This window comes from Thalassophryne amazonica, chromosome 20 (assembly GCF_902500255.1).
Source record: "Thalassophryne amazonica chromosome 20, fThaAma1.1, whole genome shotgun sequence".
Taxonomy (NCBI): Eukaryota; Metazoa; Chordata; class Actinopteri; order Batrachoidiformes; family Batrachoididae; genus Thalassophryne; species Thalassophryne amazonica.
In genome coordinates, this window is record NC_047122.1 from 69193934 (window position 1) to 69205076 (window position 11143).

The 11143-nt window shown below is 41.3% G+C and overlaps 2 non-coding genes across 2 annotated transcripts; both read right to left on the reverse strand.

Moving 5' to 3' along the window:
- Window positions 1-1299: 1299 nt before the first annotated feature.
- LOC117502524 lies at window positions 1300-1433 on the reverse strand. Its single transcript, XR_004558332.1, has one exon. It is a non-coding gene; the product is annotated as a small nucleolar RNA SNORA18 (small nucleolar RNA).
- Window positions 1434-2413: 980 nt separating this feature from the next.
- On the reverse strand, window positions 2414-2542 carry LOC117502520. Its single transcript, XR_004558328.1, has one exon. It is a non-coding gene; the product is annotated as a small nucleolar RNA SNORA8 (small nucleolar RNA).
- Window positions 2543-11143: the final 8601 nt, after the last annotated feature.

An 11143-nucleotide genomic window follows, 5' to 3' on the forward strand; every position in this document is an offset into this window, starting at 1 on the left:
CTCTATTTTTTGAAGAAACTGGGAAGGGCCGGACTGAACACCGAAGTCCTCGGGGCCTACTACAGCTGTGCAGTGGAGAGTGTCCTGTCTGCTGCCTCCCTGCGTGGTATGGTGGCTGCACAGTGGTGGAGAAGAAAGCGCTGCAGCAGGTGGTGAAGTCTGCACAGAGGACCATCAGATGCAGCTTACCACCCATTGGGGACATCTACATCTCCAGATGTAGAGACAAAGCCGCCTGCATCCTCTGAGACTCCACCCACCCTGCACACAGTCTGTTCACACCCCTTCCCTCTGGAAGGAGGCTGTGCAGCATCCAGGCAAAAACAGCTTCTACCCGAATGCTGTCAGACTGTTGAACAGTTCAACATCCACCACCAAACTGTGAACATTGGACTACATGCACATTGTCACCTTCTTAATACTCTAACGCTGCTGCTGCACCCCTGTGCCCTGTATATATATTCTATGGCCACAGGGGTGCACATGTTGTACATTGCAAAAGTTTATATTGCAAAAGTTTATACAATAGGTTAAAAAAATTGTCCCAGTTAACTACACCAAGACCTGGAGAAACTGCATTTCGTTCTGCCTGTAAGGGACGAGTGACAATAAAAGTGAATCTGAGATGGAAAAGTGCTATATAACTGCAGTCCATTTATTTGGGTCACACAGCCCATCTCACACTTACAAGTCAAAATCTTGAATACTGTCTAACGTCACAATGAACCTGTCTGGTATCAGGTTTAGAGACACAAGAAGGTACTAGGCAAGTACCCTCTACAGACAGGTATTGAACTGTTATACATGTAAATATCACATGAAACCATCAAAATATTCTCTTCACAGGTCCCTGCTTTCTTTCACAGGTAAGCAAGGAAGGCAGCCAACACAAATCAGCTGCCAAGTATAATAGAAACCCAATATACAAAAATATCTATATTGTCCATTTGTTCTTCAGGTTCCTAATAAAAATGCACTTAATAGATGGATAAGTACTGTGAAACTCATCAACATGTGATTTAGAAACTAAGACGGCTGCAACTGCCGTCCCAACAGGAAGTGACCAAAATAAGAGCTCCAACTTCAAAATAAACACCTCCCAAATTGGTCTTTTTCTTTGAAAAACACCACAATGACTGCAAATGTACTTTTCTTCAAATGCAAATTGATGTACATAAAGATGATCAGAATTTTTTAAAAAAAGATTTGTGCTGTACATACCAAAACACGACATGAACACCCATCAAGTGATTTTCAATAAAAAACAAAAGTCTGACCCCGCCCTATTGGGTGTGGCCAGTTTGTACTGCAGTTATATCCCACAAAACCCACAGCAGTCAGTCTGTGGGTAAAGCAAACTGCAGGTTTACTCTCTGAGGCGTTTCCAACAACAAAGACCTACAGGTCAAAGGTCTGTTGGGATAAACCTCATGTTCACAGCAGATCCTTCAGTCCTTCTTACCGTAGACGTTTGCACTGAAGCATCACTCGTTTCCTGCAAAGATACAGAGGATCCACAGTCAGGATCGAAGTGTTTTTCCTCTGCAGTTAAAATAACTCACAGCTCACTGGATCCAAATGAAACAGGTTTTTAATGAGACCTGTCACCAAATCCATCATTAACCCAGTGATGAGCACATGAAGCCATGAGTGATTAAGCTGCTGTCTGCAAGCAAATCAAAGCCTCTGAACTGAAACATTTACAGTTTCAGACGCTCCCTTACTAGTCCTGGGTTCAAGCCCCACCCATTCAGGTTCTCTGTACCACAACCGGCACAAAAATGTATGGTGGCCATCCAGGGCAGCGGCTGCTAACGTCACTGCTGAAATCAGTGAATGTCTGTGACTGCATCTCTCTCTCACACACACACACACACACACACACACACACACACACACACACACACACACACACACACACACACACACACACACACACACACACACACACACACACACACACACACACACACACACACACACACAGTCAGGAGGATATAGTTCCACTTCTGATAGACAAGTCCAGGAAGTCACTGAAAGCCTGGATCTTAGTCTGGGTCCAAAACAATCATAAACCTGAACCACTGATTGATGCAATGAAGTTATGATTTTTAGTGTAATCATTTATGAGCCAGTTACTAAAAATGTGACAGATTTATGTATTTTAATGAAAAATAAGCATAAATGATAACAGTTTGAGACTGAATGTTCACCTGAAGGCATCGTGACGTACTGCTCTGTGGGTTTCTGCTTCAGCTCGGACTCCAAGCTGCACGGGCTTGATGAGCTCTGATGGAACCTAAAGACATTTAGATGACACGCCGTTAAAAAGGAACCTGTGCAATCAAAGTTTTAAATAAAGGTGTATGTAAACTTGTGGTCTCAGCAACATGGCAACAAGATTCATGTTTCAACCTGTTTACCAGGACTCCAAACACAAAGTGCTAAGGAGACCAACGATGCCAAAAGTTGACTCTCTCTTGCACTGGCTTTTGAACAAACCAGCTGATGAACCAACTGGCTGCAGATACCACGCAGTGCCTTCAGTGACCACACGGGGTTAGGAGCAGGAAAAGAATACCAGGAGCCATTAGTCCACAAAACCTCAAGTTAGTCTACACTGCTCAGCACCGGTAACCATACCTGCAGTGTGGGGTAAGTCTGAGGGCATCAGCGTGGTGCAGAGAAGTCCTGGATCCTGGCTGAGCCACCGAAGCAGCGCGCCTTCTGCCACAGTTCAGTGGGTGTGTCCTTGAACTTGTCCAGTGACCAGGGTCCTCAACTGTGTACCTATAGTTCAAGGAGAAGACTTCATCTCCTCTGAGGTTTTGTACAGAAGGGATCATTTAGAAAGACACTCCAAGAAACTGTTGCGAGGACTGTGGCTGCACAGTGGACCCCACGCTACGCATTCAAGCTAAACACTCACAGGAGGAGGACGAACGCTCCCACGCGTACACAACACCGCCTCAGTACGGTCAGGACCGGATGGTCTCTGCCGCTACACCTGGAGACGAGAGTGATGGAGGTGAGGGGGCGGGGCCAGGCAGCTCAGGCAATTATTGGTGAACAAGTTTGTTCAGAAAGGCCACTTTCATCCACAAATCAGAGCAGTTGAACATTATGGAGCAAATCATCACCACATGAGGACGCCAGTGGAAACAAACAAATGTTACACTGGAGTTTCTGAAGAAAACAAATGTTTTACTGAGGCCACTAAAGTCTTTAGTACCACATCTCCATCGTCTCAGGTTTGCTACTCGTTCTTGCAGCAAAGTCAATCCACTGCAAGTATGACAGAGAGGGCAGAGGTGCAGCCATGAACCAGCTGAACTCACCAGCCCCAGGTCCTTTTTGGTTGCCAGACTTAAACCTTTGAATCCCAGTGTCTCATTTGTATTTGTACTCAATGAACACAATTCAACTTACCCGGTAGGCAGACAGCTCAGTCAGCACCCAGGTTAACACAGGGGACCCTCTGGTGTTCACCAGTCTGAGTGCAGGTCATAGGGCACCCCCCCCAAACTATTTTAAAGACAAAACACAGTAACAACATTATAGGGCTTTAAGTCCAAAAATAAAATTCATAACAAGGTACACAATCCACAATTTATTTATTGTAGTGTTTTTAAAGCTGTGGCCGAAAAATCAGTGTTTACCTGATGGTTTATTTTGTCCAATATGTTGTCCAATGCATATTTGTTCCTCTTGTCTACTTTTGGAATTTGACAGCTATGTTAAGCAACAGCACAGGCTGTTGTGTGCACAAGTGCTATGCCAAGTTCCTGTTGTTGAACTTGACTAAAACTAGTTACACCCCCCACCACCACCAAAAAGAGACATTTCAGTAGAGGTGTGACTTATTCTGGAAAACACAGTACATTTGTCAGTTTTCATTAGTAACACTACTGCAGACACTTCACAGCAGTGGGTTGCAAGAAAATTAAACTGCTTTTTGCACTGTAGAAGCTTCATGGCCTACCTGACAAAGACCAGAGCTCTTACTGTGCTAACAATGATGAAGAGGACACCAGGTACAACCAGCAGAAGGTAGAGCACCAGAGATACCAACCTTCAATGAAACCATGTCTTAATGATGTAACACAAACCAAATGCAAACTATTCTTCATCAGGGAGAAGCTCCAGCATTTTCCCTTCAAAAACCAACAGAAGCCACTTCCTGCAACTTAAACTTTGCATCTTATGTAAAATTTTCAACTACAGCCTCATCCACAGGAAATGGCTGCAAACACTGTCATTTTCCAAAGGAGTGTTTCTGTCAACACAGGACTGTTTCAAGAAATATCCACTGAATAAGCATTTTCAGCATCTGGGCGCGCGGGGGCTGATGGGAAGGCATCGGGACAAACAAAAGCACGTGCTTGACAGCGGATGCATAATCAATGTGATATTGCTCACTACTGCGTGCGGTAAATGGCATTTCTCATCAAAAGTAAGCGTAATAAATGTTATAGAGCGGGTGACCTAGTAGATGCCTGCCCCACTTGTGATGAGGAAGCAGCAGCTGTACAATGTCTCACAAACCTGTGTGTTTAGAGTGAAGTCAGACGATGTGTGTACTGGCTCAAGCACTGACAGCTGTGCACATGGATTTGTTTGTCCCAATAACCGCCGACTGGAGGTGCGCGCTGTGCATGTGTACTGGTGATGCTTATTCTATATATGTCCACCAGACCTGTTTGTTGCACTGTAACACTGCCACAAAACATGGAGCATGCACAGAGCCAGTGTAAGAAGCAGCAGAAGCAAGAACTTTACAAAGTGCCACACTAAGCAAAATAAAGCCTTCACAGAAAGAGGGTTTGCTGGCTGTTCTTGGACTCTACACCAGCACCACAGATGTGCACTGTTGATCATCTAAAGAGAGACTTATTGCACATTTAAATGAAGCAGTGCGTTTGCACATTTAAAAAAGAAGAAAAAAATCTCTTTTTTTGCTGCTCTCCACCTCATATCTTTAACTAAAAAAAAAAAAACCCTGGGGCTAATTCTTACGTGATTTGATCAGTTTTCATTTGCACAGTGGATTCATTAATGCGGCTTTTGCAAAAAAGCTGCACTCCACAGCAGCTTTTCCACAGGCTGCGTTCACGTGCTGCTCCTGGACTGACCGCCAGCACACACAGTCTGGGAAAGCTCTGAAACTAGCAATGATGCAAAAATAAATAAAGAAAGAATTACCCAGGAAAGCAAAGAAGGAACACAGTAAATTTGAAAAACCGCATGATGGTGCCGAGACCCAGTATGACGGTGCAGGACCACAGCTCAGGGAGAGTGCCGCCTTTTCTCCACATATACACACTGGTACAAGATCATCTATTTAAAACTTGTCCTCCCCGAGGACCACAACAGCAGCGTTTGATGCTTTCTTGCATTATCCTCAACAGTTTTGTTTCATGCAGATTTTATAAACTTGTTTTACTGACAAATAAAATGTCTTATCCATCCAACACAGCTAATGATCAGTAGAAAAAAAACCTTCACATGATGTTTCTGAAGCATTTTATCAAACAGTATCTATAAAAAAAAAAAAAAAAAAAAAAAAAAAAAAAGCTCAAGCCTACAACTCACAGAAGACCGATGGCTGCAGTCTCAAAGTCAGACGCCTCCTCAAGTGCTGAAATCATCAACTCCAAGGATCACAGCATCTCCTGCAGAGGACCAAGTGATTTAAGTGAGTGCCAACTGACAGTCCACCCAACAAAAAACTGTTGAATCTGAAAGTCTGTGGAGACACTAGTAGGGATGGGTATCGAGAACCGGTTCCTTCGGGTATCGTTAAGAAATGATTCGATCCACCGACATCAATAAGCTTTGTGCTTAACGATTGTTATCGGTCCTTCAGAGTGGCCGTTGTTTTGGCGGGTGTTTGTCAGGAAAATGATCATTTCTCTACATTGATTACAGACCCTGCAGCGGGTCCTTAATCAACTTTTCTGCAGCGCGGCTTTGCTTTGAACCTTGAACCAATCGAAGCGTGGTTCGCAGATTGAAGCAATGCTTCGATCGATTGCTTCGTTTATTTCTTTCTTTCGCTTGATTCTCCCCCTCTAAAACCCTAAAGATCATACGTCTGTGAGTATTATTTACCTTTTCTATGTTAATCCGACCTGTTATGTTCTTCTGAAACAGTTGACAGATGTATTTTATAACTTAAAAACGGGAGCGATGCTAACGCGTTAGCATGTCTATGGCATTTTCAATGTTAAAAGTTAGCATTAAGCAATTGCAGCCGTCAGCACGTTCGGGTGCATTTTTTTTTCAAATTGTAATATTTCTTAAATTTATTTTTGCTTATATATTAATAATCTAATGATTATTATATACAATTTTAGAGAAAGAGACAATAAGAACCTGAATAGAAACACAACAGAAAATATATAATAGCAATTAACAACATAAATACATACAGAAATAAATGTTTCCTGTGAACACCTAGTGACTCTCACACCTCCACTTCATCACTGTCTTATTTAAGTTTAATGACAGTTTGTTTCAGTCAAACCATGTTTTCAGTGTGTTAATTTCTTCAGTGATTTCCTCCAGAACTATCTGACAAACTAGAAAACTGCTGCATCCTAGTAAGAGCAGAATATTACTGGAATGAATCTGAATAAGGAAAGTTGGGTTTTTTCTCACTAAATGGATGCTGCACTCACTGCAGTTTATTGTCTGGAATAGTCCCAGATTGCATTTCAGAGCTTCTAGAATTCAAACATTTTCATGCAGGTGGTGTTGGGGGGTAATTTTGGGTTTCAGCTTTTTTTGTTTTCACCACTTTCATCCCTGAATATGTCAATCGTGAGTCACGTTTGTGTGGATTAAAGTTACTAACTGGGACTCCTGTCTTGTTGCGACAAAGAAATGAGAGTCATCCTCCGTTCTGTTCACACAGCTCCAAACGCTGCGCGGCTCTCTGCTGAGTCGAGTTAGAACGATAGAATCCAGTCTGAATTAATAACTTCAAAGCGAAATACAGTTTTGTTTATTTTTATTTATGTCCAGAGATCAAGGATACAGTGACCAATTTCATATTTATTTACTTTAAGACTCAATGAAATACATAGAAAACCTGTAAAGCCTACTTTTAGTACAAAATTCACAAGAGGTATCGATAAGGGATCGGATCGTTAAGCAGAATCGATAATAGCATCAATATTGATAAAACCTTGTCAATACCCATCCCTAGACACCAGGGGTGGCCTGAGGCCAACATGCGCCTCCAGTAAAAAGTGTCAACTATAGCACTGTTGACACTTTTTAAAAATGTTTTGCAGCATATCTTTAATTCACAGAACCTTTCAACAAACCTTTATATACCCTTTATATTTTTTTGTCTTGGTGGATCATGGGATTTATTTTCATCGTGTGCAGAATGCTGAAGAGTCAACTGATCTCTGCAATAAACGCCAACGTGAATGAATGAGGTGCTGTGACCCGCCGGCGTTCTCTGGTTCAGGCTGAGAAATGCACCTGGAGCAGAAAACCCACCAGAAAAACCCGCTTTAAAACACTGCATTTCTTCAGCCACGACAAGGAATAAAAGTATTTTCAGAGGTTGTTTTCCAAAATCAGGACGCTTAATGTGGATAAGTGTTCATCATGCTGATGATAAACCAGACTGAAAAACAGGTCAGACTAAGATTCTTATTTACTCCGTGTGAATGTCTCAAATATTAAAACCAATCTGTCTGTATGAGGACTGAAGCTTTCAGCCAATCAATGGATGTACTTTCACTTATGAGTAACTTACCTACAACTCATGTCCCGCATGTGTGGAGCGTATGAGAGGTACGCTGACACACTTCAAAAATATTGTGCATGGCCAAAGTTTTTCAAGGTATTACAACTTGTATCAGTGTGCTTCAATGTGCTCTTAAATTATACAAAACATTTTAGATGTATGCCAGCATTTCTAAGACAATCGGCGTACTGTGGCTAAATCACCAAAGTGTGAAAGAGATGTAACAGTAACACAAGTAGAGAAATGGAATGCCAACTTCTAATCTCTGGGGCTGAGGTTGTGCACCACACATGCGCGACAGGAGTTGGTTCTTCACTTCCAGTCTTTTGCTCTGCAGCCAGCGCTTCCTTCACAGGAGGCATGTGAATCTCATCACTGACAACGATTCAATACGCTCCTCCAAACACTACCAGCGATACGATTCACCCGTTACCAATTCAGTTTGATATGTATTTGATGTTGATTCAATTCCTCACAATGTGATATGATTAGGGATGGTATTAAGATTTTTTTCAATATTGGTCCCACTTACCAATCTGATTCTTTATTGATTCCCTTATCAATACCTCTTGTGAATTTTCTGTGCACTAAAAGTAAGTTTTACAGGTTTTCTATGTCAACATTTTATTGAGTCTCAAAGTGAATAAATATGCAATTGGTCAAAATCAATAAAATCTGTACATGATGGATCCTTGATCTCTGGACACAAACAGAAATAAACAAAAGCTGTAGTTTTTGTCAAAAGCATTTTCTTTCATGTATTAATGACACAAATGTAACTCCATAGACAGCGATTTGCGCTGAAGTTCTTAATTCCACCTGAAATTTGCACGGCTCTTGGGAGCTGCACACTTAGTCCCACAAAACAGAGGATAGTATTATGATTATTTCCACTACCTGATGGACAACTTCAGTTTATGCACCGGCTGGTGCTCACACCAGGGAACCATCGTGTAAAACTCCAGTGTGGAATGGAGGACGCTTTCAGAGGGGTTAATGAAGAAATTGCAAACTTGATGCCGCTGAAAACCAGCAAAGCAGAGAACCACTAAACAGCAGGTTGAAGCACTGCTTTGTTGTTTCAAGCAGACCCCCTGCAGTCCGCAATCAACAAAATGAAATGATCACTTTCCTGATAAACACCCTCAAAAACAACGGCCGTTCTAGTGTCCTGAACCGAAGGACAGATCAGGGAATCATGAAGCAAAAAGGCTTTTGATGTCATCATGTTTGTTGTGCTAGAAATGTGCTTTCTGGCTTCCAGCCAAGGTGCATTCAATGTGCCTGAGGATGGTTAAAAAAACAAAACAAAACATGCAAGCAGGCAGCAAGTGATGCAACACAATTTCACCTGCCAATTGAATCGATGGACACTGAATGAATCTATGCACTCGCATCGCGCACGTTTGTATCTAGATACCAATTCATATCGATTCATCTCCACAAGTATTAGAAACTTCAATATTCTGCTGGGAATCGATGAGATCAAACATCACAAAATAAAGGTATGATATGATTAAATTTCAAGCAATCTGGACCAAAAATGGCATTAAAAAAATAAAAACAAGTACAAGGGTGGTGTTCCTCTTCCCTTAGCTGACTGAATAAAATTGACTGTCTTTTAAAATTTGCCTTGTTGCTTATCGACTGCAAGATCTATATTTTATACAAAATATATTTTATCTGAATAGCTCCAGACGTGTGGGCTGTACATGTTCAATCGAGCTCCTCAGTGTTGACATATTCGCCTTTACGTGTTTGCATTTATTTTGTAAAATCAATATAATCAATTCTGTAAATACTGATTTTTGTTTTACTCTAAATACTATTTTATCTGAGGGAACAAGGCTGTCCACATTGCCAGACGGGGAACTGCTCAACTCAGCATCCAACAGTTTGGCAAACACCCGCAGTACCAACCCCATTGTCAGCTGATGATCTCTGGTGACTGCTGTCACCTGCATCATCCTGTCAGCCGCCGTCTGGTAGAATGCTGCCCATGAGGCCTCACAGCTGATCCCAGATATCCTGGATGTCTTGATGATGATGCAAGGACTCAGATGCTTCTCTAGCAATGTGCACAGTTCTGAAACTACAAAACTTTTATGTCAATTTAAATCATGTAAAAATCATACAAAACCACTGACCTTGCTGGTGATTCTTCCAGTTTTGGCAGCTTGATATAAAATGCATATTTCATCGTATTGACTGTGTGACACCTCATTGATAGAGATAATTTATGACTGAAAATAAAATCTGAATTGTTCATACCAATTAGTGTTGTTCTTCTCATTTCAGGATCTTCAAGACTGATGCCAGCCAATATTTCTTTAAATTCCTGAGGGGGAAAAAATAATAAATAAATAAATAAAAAATTGAAATGGCTGCAGTGATGCCTACACCTTTTGATATTGCACATATCTCTGCACGTTGCTATTGGACTGACTAAAACCCCAACCCCACCCCTGAACACACACATTTGAGGCTGGACATTCTTCTCTAAAATAGTTTATTCATGGTTGAGAGGTCACTCTTGCATGTTTGAGGTGCAAAGATGCAAATATGACCTACGAAAATATTTTATATTTAGCTAACAGCCTCCCACATCATGTGGTAAATGCTCCAAGTGAAACACTATGTTGATTTGTAATTAGGGATGGGTATTGATAAGATTTTATCGATATCGATGCCATTATCCATTCTGCTTACCGATCCGATTCCTTATTGATTCCCTTATCGATACCTCTTGTGAACTGTGTACTAAAAGTAGGCTTTACAGGTTTTTTATGTATTTCATTGAGTCTTAAAGTAAATAATAAATATGAAATTGGTCACTGTATCCTTGATCTCTGGACATAAATAAAAATAACAAAACGGTGTTTCGCTTTGAAGTTATTAATTCCAACTGGATTCTATCTTTCTAACTTGACTTGTCAGAGAGCCGCGCAGCGTTTGGAGCTGTGTGAACAGAAAGGAGGACGATTCTCGTTTCTTTCTCCCAACAAGACAGGAGTCCCAGTTAGTAACTTTAATCTGCACAAAAGTGACTCACGATTTCACACATTTGGTGATGAAAGTGGTGAAAAACAAAAAAAAGCTGAAACCCAAAATTACCCCCCAACACCACCTGCACGAAAATGTTTGAATTCTAGAAGTTCTGAAATGCAATCTGGGACTATTCCAGACAATAAACTGCAGTGAGTGCAGCATCCATTTAGTGAGAAAAAACCCAACTTTCCTTATTCGGAGTCTTTCCAGTAGTATTCTGCTCTTACTAGGATGCAGCAGTTTTCTAGTTTGGCAGAAAGTTCTGGAGGAAATCACTGAATAAAATGAACAAATTGAAAATATGGTTTGACTGAAACAAAATGTCATTAA